This window comes from Habropoda laboriosa, unplaced genomic scaffold (assembly GCF_001263275.1).
Source record: "Habropoda laboriosa isolate 0110345459 unplaced genomic scaffold, ASM126327v1 scaffold203, whole genome shotgun sequence".
Lineage (NCBI taxonomy): Eukaryota > Metazoa > Arthropoda > Insecta > Hymenoptera > Apidae > Habropoda > Habropoda laboriosa.
The window spans coordinates 1,811,036-1,818,585 of record NW_017100358.1 but is presented as its reverse complement, the minus strand read 5'-3'; the positions used below and the strand labels follow the sequence as shown (position 1 = coordinate 1,818,585).

Here is a 7,550-nt window from a genome sequence, read left to right as displayed (position 1 = left end):
TCGCTGGGGTGAAGGGGCAAAGCTGCAAGCGCAGCAATATCAACTTTCGTCCTCGTAAAACTTTCCAGCGTTGACGGCTGACAGCTGTCAATGTCGGGCGCAGGAACGAGGACGCGAGAGAGCCAGAGAGGACGAGGCTGGTCGCGGTTTTCCACCCTTCTCCACTTATTCTGGCAGCCAGAGTCCCGCGTCTACGTCGCCCAACCACTGTCAAAGTGTCGGGGATCCGCGGAGCTATTCTTCTCCCCACTCGACTGACAATAATTCACTTGGCGTCGCCAAGATTCCACGTAGGCCCGCGAACGCCTAGTTCGCTACCGTCGCGTTCGTTGATAAAAAGATAATGGATCGCGGCGATCCGACGTCGCAGGGAAGAAGAACGAGCTCCAACTCTCCCTCGAGGACGAATCAACCTTGGTCCTTCGAACCGTGCAGCTTTTCCAAGCGCAGGAAATTAAGACATTTTAAATCGAACTTGAAAAGGATCGTCGATAAAGGGAGATATTTTATTTCGCCTACTTTCTGGTAGCTCGAGATTGGAACCTGTACCGTTCGCGTATCGTGTGACTGACGATTTTTAGTGGAACGGCGGTCTGAAGAGTGGTTGGGTTTAAAAATGTCTCGACAAGTTTTACACTTATCATCTAATTAAACTAGTTCAATTTTTACAATGAATACAAAAGGAAGTGGTGTATAGTTGTTATGTGTGACGGTGCGGTGGTGGTTGAGTATATATTTGGTATGGAGATGACGATTGGTGGATGTTGGCAAATTTTCACTTTTAGGATTGTGGGTGTGGACGAAGTGAGCTGGTGGTAGGGGTGACGTCGGTAAGGGAGTGACGAGCTGGCGAGTGGTGTAGACAATAAAGTCATAAAGTCGGTAGATCTGGTAATTCATGCTGACTAAAATCCGGAAAGTGAAAGAGAATGGAAACCTTTTTCTTACGCGGTGCTGTAACATCGGTTGGCCAAATGTCTTTACTGTTGCTACGTGCCTTGTTGCAGGGTGTCCGGGATTTGGGAAAAGATGAATCATGGTTCGGTACCGGACAGAACGTGTCATTTTTCCTACGAATTCAATTTACCGTTTCGATCGAAACCTTCGCGAGACGACACTTGTTTACACATCATGCACGAGACGTTTTTGTTTCGGTGAGAAGAATTGTCCGGACAGCGTTTCCATTCAGTTGTCAATCCGATATTGTTTCGTCCATTCGGGGAAACATTGATTTTGTTTGACCTAGATACTTTAAAGAGAAACCCGATAAAGGTTGGCGGACGCCTTTTGTGTCCGGGAATCATATTTCATAGAGATCTTCGAAAAATTCCCTCCGCCGTTTTCCACCAAGACAAAACAGAGTCGCGTCGTATCCCTTTGAACCCGAGTCTGCTACCATAACTCTGGACTCGTGTGGTCCACAGACGAGAAAGTTGGAGCGGGGAGAAAAGCGCGTAAAATCGGCACCCGATCGAAATTGATACCCGTTGATTGCCGAATTCGTTAACCCTTTTGAAAAGAACGGCTGGAAGCGAACGGGAGACACCGTGGCGGCAGACAGTGTTACAGGTTTGCCGTGTGTTGTCGCGCTTCTCTTCTCTCGCCGCCCCCGATCGCCCTCCGGCCTCTGGTGTTCAGCTTGTCCCCGTTGCGTCGCGTGCGTCCACGCCGGAAATAAAAGTGCCGACGAGTCGGCCGGTTGCAACGGTTAATAGTTATATACTTGTACGAGTATTTGGAACCTGGGGCCTCGTTGCGCCGCGTTTCCAACGAAAAAACCTTTTGTCCGTCGGATAAAAGGGAGGCCACGCGATATTTGATCGGACGCGAGTATCCAGGCTTGTTTAAGCTCACTTGCTGTTCGTGGTGGGGGGAACCGAGTCGATTTGTAATACGTGCAAGTTTCTTTTTCAAAGTTTCAAGACGCCGTTGAAACGTCGCGTAAATCTCTCGCAAAGTTTTTTTTATCGAAAAGAAGCTAAACACCTGAGAGACACGAACCTGTATACACGTGTGTATATACATAATACACGGAGAAGCGTCCTCCACGAAGGCACGTTTACACCAGGCGGAATTTACGCGAGGCGAAATTCTTTCTGTACACTTTGGTCGGGCGGGGAAATGGTCCCCGCAGGAGCGCGGTTCACGCCACTTTTCCGTCTGATAAATGACATATATTAGTCCAGCGCGCTGTTTATAGCCAAAGTTTCAGTCGTCTATATCAACGCGGCTATTCCCCTCTGGGACGAGGATCCCAGCTACTTAATCTCACCCGAGCACATCCGTATTGGCAAATATTTCATTCGCCGACGCTAAATCTCCGTTCACACCCGCGAGCTGTTTCCCTATTCCTCTGTATTTTCCCCGGCGATTTTGCATTTCCGTCTTAATTACGGCCCTCGATGCATCACCTTCGAATACGCGAACCGCAATTCTCACCGAGGTTTCTCGCTTCGGCAACATTCCTCTGTTTCCGATTCAAGTTTCACCCAGGCTGTGTATTTCGATAGAGAGAAAAAACGGCCGCACTCTGTGTCCGCTCGATAAACAACCCCCTGGTAACGAAACGTGACCCTTCCAACCTTCTCATAATTATTTCAGAATTAGCCACTTTCGAGAGTAACGTCATGTCTTTATATCGTGATGGCACATATATGTATGTAGAGTGGAAACATAGGAAAGGCTGTATATTCGTGCCACGGGCTCACTAGGCACGGGTGTGTCACCGGGCAGCGAGAACGTGTTAAATAATTTACAATCGGACCAATTCGTTCGCGTGACTGGCGTTCAAACTTATCGGCGGATGACGCGTGCCGTTACGGCGTCGAAACGCGCGATTTATCTAGTCACCGAGTGGACGAGTATCGCGCGACTCGATCGCACCGCTCGAATCCAATGACGCTCGATCGCGCAGAAAACGCGTTCTGACCGAACACACTTCCGTCTCTGCCGGTAATATTAGAAATGAAAATTCACCAGTCTGGATATGTTATATTTTCACGTGCCGCGAACGCTCGAACGTGTACGTGCGTGTGCACCAGTTGGTCCAATCTTCAAACCCAGATTCCATTTCCAATTAAAGCGATTTGCATTGTACGAACGGTTAACTCTCGCATTCGGATGTCGGAGTTAATCAAACGATAGACGCAAAGCTACGTCGACGTTCGAGTGTCGGATTAAACGTCGACCGGTTTAAATTACAACGTTGCTCGCGCGCCGCGACGCGTTCTTTCTTATCGTCGCGGGTATTCGTAATTGAATTGTACACGGGGAGAGGTTCCCCGTTCTGCCGCGCGAGCGTTAAATTTCCCCCATTAGTTCGATTTCAATCCGTAGAGCTGGAAGCCGAGCCGTCATACCTTCTACAAACAAGAATTCATCCGAGAGATTGTATACTATCTGCCGATTCAGATCGATGCACTCTCTCTGCCTGAATCCCTCTTGTGGGAAGCGACGAAGCCCCATTGTGAACACGAACTTAACGATGTTGTCGCTGATAATTGCAACATTCGGAACAATTTATCGGCGAAATGACGCGAGCCGCACGCTCCACCGAGCCGCCATTGTCATCTTTGCAGGCGAACGCGATAAGATATTGGAGAGCCAGAAGAATTCTGTCCGTTGCACGTTTTACTTTCGATCGAGCAGGCAAAGTTTGCCTCTGTACAAGAAGAGGATTTAACCAGGTCTCTCCCTGCACCGAAAAAAAAAGCGCAATAAAGCGTAGAAGGACAATAACGAGATTGCCTAGGCCAGTTTCCCACGAGTCAGCGGCGTGCTAATGATTTCTCGCGGGCGTTTTCCACGAGAGCGGAAAAGCGAGGCGTCGCTGGTCAAAGATTGATCGAGCAGCGGTAAGAAAAACGAGCGTGCGCCGCCACGGAAGATCGCGTGTCGTCGTCTTAATCAAGAAATTTCGGGGCCGGCCACGTGACCCGCGCGCCCCATCGCGCCAGCCCAACAGCCAGGACAGGGTGTATTTTGTCGTGGGCCATTTCTGGGGTAAATTACAGCCAGGCAGGAGTCGTTACGGCTGCTTGAATACCGGTGAAATGGATTGTGCCCGGGATAAAGAATGAAAAATTGCCGCCACCGTTATATCGCGTGTATTGTCCGATGGTTTTCTGGACAAAAAACACACGCGCGCGCGTACACATGCGCAGAGAGAGAGAGAATAAAATAAAACGGGAAACTGCGTTTTTCGTTAGCGCCGTGATTAAAATCTGCCTTCTGTTTGCGACAAAATCTAATTCGTTTGCTATTCCGTGGAATGGCGTGGATGAAAAATGATTGAAAAATCTTTGGAGATAAGTGCAAGTGATCGATGCGAAAACGAAGGAACGAGCTGGCGGTAAATATCGCGTTCCCGAGAGACACGTCGGTGCAATTTTTCTAATCATCGTCGTTATTATTCTTGCCGCTATTATCCTTATTATCATTGTCCAATTGGAGAACGCAGCCCATTTCCGGAGAGACATAGAGCCACCGGGGGATCGTTACTCGCGTGGAGAATGGGCGAAGGGAAGCCGAATACGCCGGTAAGAAGGAGGTCGCGGGAAAGTAACGACTCGTCCGTGAGAATAAACTCCGCGTAATTTTCCGCGTCTGAAATCCCCGACCCTATGGCCGCGGTCGTTTCGTTAACGAAAAATAACGCCACGGGATTTTCGCGAATCGGCACCTTATTCGTTGTCTGCCAGAACGATCTCTTTCCTGGTAAACCGTTCTCCGGCTTCAACCTAGCTTATTTCAATGTATCAGCTGTATTTTGTCTATGTAAAAGGCGAGATAATTCGAAACATTCCCGGGTATTTTCCATTTCACTTTTTCCCCGCGTTCAACTTGGTCCATTAACTCGGTCTATCGGCAAAGGGATGTTAAGAGATAAGGTTATATTTATCGATATTGAGTCGCGACGTGGATGATATAGGAAGCTCTGCCGCTTCTTCGCATCCCGATTTCCGGCCTGCCTATTTCCGCGCTCGCCGATAACGAAATCTTCAATCAGCCTCGGGAACGTTCCTCACCGCACCTTTTCAATTTATTCAACCGCCAGTTTATCGTCGCTACTTGCTCGAGTCCTTTTCGCACAACGACACACGGCCTACGTTGGAGTATCTACTTACAAACCATTACTGAAATCTTCGTTTCAACGACGTTCCACCAATCTCAGTTTGCGGAATGCCCGGAGAGCCACCGGAGGGGGTGGAACATCGTCCAAGAAATCGAGCTAGACTGGAAATCGCGTATTTCACAGGGGAACAAGCGAGCAATCTCCCAAGAGGAGCAAGAGAAGGGGAGAAAATCGGCAGAGAAGAGGCGATTTGTCAGATCGCCGCGGCTGAGTTTGGTGGGTGAAATCGATAGCAGGTGGTGAGTCCCTGGAGCGAATCCGCAACACCAGCGGCCGCGTTCGCCCTCGCGTCTCACCGACGCCGGCCGGCCACCCGCGGGCATTTATTTATTTCCATGCGGTTCGTATGCCGCGCGTTGCCTCTGCCGCTATTCGGCCTGGCTCGAACAGAGGAGGGTGGCGTAGGAAGGGAGAAGGGTGAGTCGCGCGATTCACGGCGGGCGGGACTCGAAATCCGTAATCACAGTTCGCACCAGCGGGCCAGCCGCGATCGAGAATCTCACCCCCGGGGCAGAGAAGGGGCGCGAGAGAGGGAAAAAACCGGCCGAGTGTTTCGCGGTGCCGCTCCCCCATTGCTCCCGCCAAATCGAATCTCCTCCTCGATTCCTTTCTCTTCCTCCTCCCTTCCGCTCTTCGCTTTTTCCCTGCCGCCGCCACCTCGCCCGGCAATGCTATTAACGATAAGACCTTGGGATTGCGCGTAAATATCGTCCGGTTCGTCGTTTTTCTTCGCGGTTTAATTCTTTCTCGAAGGAACCGGTGACAGCGTCGGAGAGGAGACGCATTGCACCCTCTCTCTGCGGTCGCTGAATTGTTAGGTATACCCCGTTGTTTATTCAGGGATCACGGCTAACTTCTTGAAAGGAGGAAATGCAGGATTCTGGTCGATTAATGAATGCCGCTTCCTACTCTCCTGGGGGGATTTCAATTGAATTTTCCGACGAGAATAGAACGGCCGTACTATTTTACGTACAAGACACCCTCGCGCGGCGTTCTGTCACCCTCCTCCGCGCTCTCTCTCTCTCTCTCTCTCTCTCGAGGATAGAGAGAAATTGTGTTTCCTCGGTGAAAAGAGACGGGATAACGAAGGTCTGGCGGGTGTGTGTACGCCCGCGGAACGACGCTGGAAAAACTTTTCAGAATGACAGGCGTCAATATCAGCGGTCCCCCCTTCGAGATAAGTAACGGTAGCGGGAAACTCTTAAAACGCTTCCTTCGCGCTTTATTATTCTACGACCGCCCCCCAGGCCAAAGTGGCTTCTCCCCCGGGGCAGAATAAATTTTTTTATTTCGCATTAAAAGCAAGGAGACATCTGTTCTATCGATGCCGAACGAAGCTCCGACACTTAGGCTGTAGAAAGGGATGAAAACCGAGCGGTAGGACGGGGAAGGACGACGCGTCGTCAAAGGCGAATCCAACTGGATTATTTTCTCTTCCAAGTGGCTCTGTCCGTCTTCTCTCCAGCGTCCCTGTCTCGATCCTAGGAGAAGGACGCGGGAACGATTGCCACAATTAGGTGAATCAACACGCCGACACGACGACCGGGAGCGACAATAACAGCCTTTATTTACGGAGCTTTTACTTAAAGACGCGGGCCTCGAAAACGTCGCCTCGTATTCGTCCTGGAAGCAGAGCGCGCGCGCTGATCCCTCTGGAATAATATTTTTCCTCCCGTCCCTCCCTCCTTCCCACTCTCGCTCTCTCTTTCTCTCGAGTCGAGCCTCGGAATGAAATCTAATTAACCCCTCATTAAGGATCGCGCAACGAATACCCTTATTTATTTACCACCGAGTCGTTCTCTCTTTTTCCGGGTAATTGTACAGCGGTGGTTGTACCAAGCGAAAACCGAACCGAGCTCGAATCGGGCAAGAAAGGTCGACTGATTTATTCATCAGCTGGCCAAGGCTCGTCCGTGTTACGCGACACGTCGTTCGGTCACGCGACGCGGTTCTACGATTTCTTTCTTGGACGGTTCAAGCGGAATTACAAATTGCTGCTCGATACAAAGTAGGAGAAATTGCGAAGCGTATTTTCCCATCCTGAAGGTATTCCAATCGCAACGTCCCCGATAGGCTGATCTATCCGGAAAGAGAGGTACGGTGTGTTCAACAAGCTCGTTGCGAGTTGTTTGGCCGCAAAAATGTATCTGCCTTACGGTGCGAGCGCAGAGTCAGGTGTTCCGGGAACGATGCACCGGGGACATCGCCGGGTTTCGATTATCGTCGATAACTCGGCTGGATGTATCCCTTCCGTGCGATGCCTGTAGTTTCCGGAAATTCGCTTCGCCCTCGGGATTATCCCGTCCGGGGAATTCCCATCTCGGTTATGCGCCCTTCAACCCTTACTTTCGCCCGCGTTCCCTTTGTCTCCCAGCCCCGCCACCATTTGTCCCGAATTACTTCCTCGAGAATATTA

General features: G+C 50.4%; 1 protein-coding gene across 1 annotated transcript in view; it reads left to right on the top strand.

Moving 5' to 3' along the window:
* Nucleotides 1-7,550, top strand: part of LOC108574697 — a 107,898-nt gene that overhangs the window by 48,860 nt on the left and 51,488 nt on the right. The gene's annotated exons all lie outside the window — the stretch shown is intronic.